Here is a 6494-nt window from a genome sequence, read left to right as displayed (position 1 = left end):
CCGGACTGAGACCCTGGCCATGACCCAGACCTTGACCCGCACCCGGGACGCGAACCCAAACGCAGGACCCGGACCTGGACCCAGACTCGGACCAAGACTCAGACCCCGACCGAGACTTAGACCCAAACCCAAACCTAGACATTGAATCGAAATAAAAGCTAGGACAAGGACCTAAACCCGAACATGGACAAGGGGTAGGACCTAGGACCCGGACCTGGATTGGATACTTAGACTCGGGCCTCAAAATCCAAACCCAGATCAGAACTCTGGACTCGGACCCAAACCATGACCTAGACTCAAACCAAGATCTAGAACCAGACCAAGATCAGAACCCAAACCAAGACTCGGGCCAACACTTGAACCCCGAACGGGTCCTGGACTCGGACTGAGACCTAGGACTCGAACCTGTATGGGGGACCTGGACCCGAGACACGGGCATGAGAACTGGGACCGAGAACCAAGACCTGACCCCAAACCTAGACCGGGACCTAGGACCCAAAGTGGAACTAGATTGGGACCCGAGACCGTGATCCACATTTGGACCCATGGCTTGGACCTTACCTGTAGTTAGTGTTTGGATGTGGGACCCATTCCCGGACTCAAACCCAGACCCAGACCCTAACTTTGACCCTGTAGTTACTTGGGTCCTAGTTCGAGTTTGGGTTTGAGTCTGGGAACTAGAATCTGACGAGGACCCAGACCCAGACCCGGACTGGGACGCGGACCCCAATTAAAACTCAACTCGGGACTCGGGACACGAACTCGAACCCGAACCCAGACACGAACTTGGACCCAGAGCTGGATCGGGATTGGAGACTTGGACCTGGACCCAGGACCCAAACCTACATTGGGGACCCAAACTCAAAATTAGAGCAAGAATCGGGACCCAGGACTTGGACTGGGACCCAAACCCCGAGCCCAATCTCAGTCCCAAACCCGAACCCAGACATGGACACAGCCCGTGACTCAAGATCCGAATCGAAACGAGACTGGGACCCAAGATTGGGATCTTGATCTTCACCCACGACCCAAACCTAGAGTTAGACCCGAGACCCAAAATCAGAACAAGAACCAGAATCAGGACCCTAGAACAGGAATTGGACCTGGACCCAAAACCGGATCTAGACATGGAACCGAACACGGACCCGGACCTAGACCGGGATCGATACCCAGACCTAGACCCAAACACGGATCAAGACTTGCGCCAGGACCTAGGACCCAGAACTTGATGGGGAACCTGCACCTAGGCCTCAGAACCCAGACGTAAATCGGAACTTGGCACTCGAATCCGAACCTAGACCTAGACTCGTACCTAGATCTGGACCGAGACTGAGATCAAAACCTGAACCCAGACTCGGACCAAGACTTAAACTTTGATCGGGTTCGGGACTCAGACTGAGACTTAGGAATCAGACCTGGATGGGGGACCTGGACCCAAACCCTGACCTAGAACCTGACCCCAAACCCAAACCATTTCCTAGGACCCAGACCATGACTTGGGACCCAAAGTTGAACTAGACTGGGACACAAGACCGTGATCCAGATCTGGACCTGGGGCTTGGACCTGACTCGTAAACAGTGTTTGGATTTGGGACCCATACCCGGACTCAAACCCAGACCTAGACTTGGACCCAGACCTGGACTCAGACCCAGACCCTGACCAAGACCTAGACCCGTACCCTAGACCTGGGTTCGAGTCTGAGTCTAAGTTTGAGTCCCTGAACTAGAATCTGACTAGGACCCAAACCTAGATCTAAATCAAAACTCAAATCAGGATGCAAGACACAAACTGGAACCCAGACACAGACTTAGACCAAGACCCAAACACAGGACCCAGACTGAGATTGGAGACTCAGACCTTGACCCAGGACCTAGAACTAGATTAGGGACCCAAACTCAAAATTAGAACCAGAATTGGGACCTAGGATTGGGACTGGGACCCAAGACCTGACCCCAGTCTCGGTCCCAGACCCAGACCCAGACACAAACACGAACCAGGACCCAACATCCGAATGCAAACGAGACTCTGACCCAAGATTGGGATCTAGATCTTGACCCACGACCCGAGGCTTGTGTTGGAATTATTTTACCAGGATATAGATTTACTAACAAGTATATTAGTAACATCCTAAATATGAATTTCTAAAATGATATGAAATAAACACATATAAAGTATCAAGAACTTTACAGTGGTTGCAGCAGAATATAATGTCTCCTTCCACTCAGGTCACTAACCCTTGTATCCTTTCTGTAGCAGAGTATCACCAAGATCTGAGTCCGAATCTCCTTCTCTTGAAACTGGATTCTTCACATCCTTACACACTATGATTGAGTACCACTTGAATTGTGTGGGCCCTCACTCTTTCACTATAGGCTACGGTTTATAAGAGAGGAAGAGAGAGAGAGGAGTTTTGGTTAGGGTATAGGAGAAGAGGCTAAATTTTTTTTGAAGGAATGAGATGCATCATCTTTTCCATTAAGCCATCACTACCTATTTATAAGAAAACCCTTATGGTTAGGTTAGATTTAATCAGCATTTAAATAATAAAAAAATAAAGTGGCAAAATCAATCCCTAGTGGCCGGCCATCGATGGTATTGGGCCCCCACTTTGTAATTTTGCCATTTTCTCATTTTTCCAACTTATTTTCTCAAAAATGCCAATTTTCCAATTTGACCACTTAAATGCCAATTCTAATTATTTAATAACTAAAAATTAATTATTAAAAAATATTATCATATAATATATTTATTAATTAGACTTAACAAGGTCTCTTAATTAACAAATAAACCCTAGTAACTCGTTCTTCACAAATAAGCCCTTACTTAGTGAAAATTCATAAACTAGACATAGTCTAATTTTAGAATTATAATTAATTAATCAAAATAAATTAACTAAGTCTTACAAGTAGTATTTTCTCAACTAGTATGGGGACCATGGGCCTATATATCTGAGCTTCCAATAAGCAGCTATAGAATTTACCAAGTATATTCACTGACTTATTAATTCCTTGTTGCATCCACCATAGAACTTGGAATTGACTCTCAGTTATATAGAATGCTCTATATGTTCCAAGATATAGATACGCTATTAGTTATCTATTGTTATAATCCCAATAATCAATGATCCTCTATAGATAATTTGCGTTGTAAAGGGATTAATTTACTGTTACACCATTCAATGTGTTTTATCCTTAAAACACTTAGCCACCTATAAATCATATTTCAGTGAACTAAACATAATCACTGAAATGAGTACTCAACCATTTATCTCTGTTTAGCCAAGCTCGATGGAAATCATCATTTCACTTCTATGTCCTGATAGAAGCTATATAGATTCCATATCTATGTTTACCACTCCCACTCAATTGCACTACCATGTTCACAAAATGTACATATCACCCTGACCAAAAAGTAGGCTTAACTAACAAATCAAAGAACATGTATAATACTCTTGAGATTGAACCTAACCATGTCAGGATTAAGATCATTTGACCTAGGATCAACTAGGTGATATTGAATTGAATAGATATCACGGTAAATTTAACATATCTATTCCAAGTTCAATATCGGTCCCTTCAAATGCATACTCCATGCATCCAACCCAAGCTTTATTCTAACCAATGCCCTAGAAAGGACATAACACTTATCCAAGGCGCAAGTAAACTATGTTGTAGATTATCATATCAGTTAAACCAAGTGTACTGATAAATCTAGGAATATATATTTAATCACGCAATCTTGATTACTTTCCCCTATGCTGACGACACAATAAATAAGAATATTAATGTGGTAAGGGTTTGGATGAATTTATAAATCAAATAAACATATAAATGATAACATGAACCAAATGACACATTAAATAAGTGATGAAAATACTTCTATCTCTTTATTGATATTTAAATGATAGAGATTACATTGAAATAGAGTTTTATTTAGGGCATAAAGCCCAACAAACTCCCAGTTGCACTAATATAAAACAATCAGCACATTTCAATTAATCCTAGATTCTGATGGTGCTTTTCAAATGCAGTTCCTGCCAAGACTTTGGTGAATGGATCAGCTAGGTTGTCCTCTGTGTCCACTTTCTCCACCAGTATATCCCCTCTTGCCACATACTCTCTGATGATATGGTATTTCCTTTCTATATGTTTGCTTCTCTTGTGGCTTCGAGGCTCTTTACTGTTGGTTATGTCTCCAGTGTTATCACAAGGAAAACCAGTGGTTTTTCCATTCCAAGAACAACACCCAGTCCTGAGAAGAACTTTCTTAGCCGGACATGTTCTTTTACAGCCTCTGCAGTAGCTATTTATTCAGCCTCCATGGTAGAGTCTGAAATTACGGTTTGTTTAGCACTTCTCCAAACCACTGCTCCACCCCCAAGAGTAAACACCATCCCAGACATAGATTTCCTGTCATCAAGACATGCCTGGAAATCTGAATCGGTAGCCTACGAGATTCAAAGCACCACCCTTGTAGACTAACACGAATTGCCTTGTACTTTTCAAGTACTTCAAGATATGCTTAATAGCATTCCATTGTTCCTATCCTGGATTCATCTGATACCTGCTCACAATTCCCACTACATAACAGATGTCAGGTCTAGTGAATAACATTACATACATTAGACTCCCAACTACTGAAGCATAAGGAACCCTTCTCATGTCCTCTATCTATTGAGGATCAGTGGGACACTGTTCCTTAGATAGACGGACACCAAATCTCGAAGGAATTTGTGCCCCTTTGGTGTTTGTCATTGAGAATCTCTCTAAAACTTTATCTATGTAAGTTGTTTGAGAGAGAGCAAGGGATTTTTTCTTCCAGTTTCTGATAATCTGAATACTGAGAACATAGGCAGCTTCTCCAAAATCTTTTATTTTGAATTGAGTGTCAAGCCATTCCTTGATGTCAGTCATTTTCTTAATATTGTTGCCAATTATCAAAATGTCATCAACATAAAGGACCATGAAGACTACCACTTGGTTCTCCTTGAGTTGGTAAACACAAGGTTCATCTTCATTCTGAAGGAAGCTGTAGGTCTTGATGATTTTATCAAACCTTTTGTTCTAGGAGCGAGAAGCTTGCTTAAGTCCATAAATGGACCTATTGAGTTTGCAAACTTTCTTTTTTGCCCTCGAAGAACATAGCCTTCTGCTTGCTCCATATAGATGGTTTCTTCAAGAATTCAATTAAGGAAAGCTGTCCTGACATCCATTTGTCAAATTTCATAATCGAAAGCGGCTGCTATGGAGAGAAGAATTCAGATGGATTTGAGCATGGCAATCGGACTAAAAGTTTCCTCATAGTCCACGCCTTCTCTTTGGGTATAACCCTTGGCGACCAATCTAACTTTAAAAGTTTTGACTTTGCCTCTAGCGCCTCTTTTCTTCTTGTAGACCCACTTACATCCGATTGGATGATAGTCATTGGGTGCATCTACATATTCCCAAACTTTGTTCTTTTTCATGGAAACCATTTCTGAATCCATGCCGGCTCACCATTGTTTCTAGTCGGGACATTCCATTGCATGTTTGTAGGTTAATGGGTCGTCATCAATACCATCACCAACGACCCGATTGATTTCACCATCCAAGCCATAACGAGATGGTTTTGTAGAAACCCTCCCACTACGACGAGGAGCGGTGACCGTCTGAACAAGACCTTTAGTGGTAGTTCTCTCAGTTGCAACATCAGGTGTTGTTTCAACTGAGTGAGTGGGATTATCCTCCACTTGAGTAGAAGAGGAATGAACATCAGAAGGTGTTATGCCTGAAAGCATTTCTTCTAAAACAACTTTACTTTTCGGCTTGAACTCTTTAATACATTCATCTTCAGGGAAGTAGCATTTGTAGAGACAAACACTTTGTTATCCTTGTGACTATAAAATAATCCACCCCTAGTCTAATTAGAATTTCTGCAAAACATGCAAACTTCAGTTTGCGATTCCAGTTTGCCTTCTTTCTTTCTTAAGACATGAGCAGGGCACCCCCAAATTCTATAATGGCGTAAAGTAGGTGTACGACCATTCCATAGGTCGACGGGTGTCTAAGGAACTGCTTTAGATGGAACAACATTTAGAATGTCATTTTCCATCTGTAAAGCATATCCCTAGAAGGACGTAGATAGAGTTGAATAACTCAGCATAGACCTAACAATTTCTAAAAGAGTGCAATTTCTTCTCTCTACAACTCCATTTTGCTGTGGAGTGCTAGGGGCAGTATATTGAGATTCAATTCCAAGTTCAATTAAATGATCTTTGAGCTGCATATCCATATACTCTCCACCCCTATCAGTTTGCAAGATCATTAATGTTTTACCTAATTGGGTTTGAGCCAAAGCATGAAACTCCTGAACTTTTAAAACGTTTTAGATTTCTTTTGCATTAGGTAAATGAAACTACATCTAGAATAATCGTCAATGAAAGTGACGAAATACTTATAACCACCTCGAGCTTTGACATTCAGTGGTCCACAGACATCTGAATGTACTAACCCTA

The sequence above is a fragment of the Cannabis sativa genome, chromosome 8, assembly GCF_029168945.1.
Source record: "Cannabis sativa cultivar Pink pepper isolate KNU-18-1 chromosome 8, ASM2916894v1, whole genome shotgun sequence".
NCBI classification, from domain to species: Eukaryota; Viridiplantae; Streptophyta; class Magnoliopsida; order Rosales; family Cannabaceae; genus Cannabis; species Cannabis sativa.
This window is presented reverse-complemented; position numbering follows the sequence as displayed.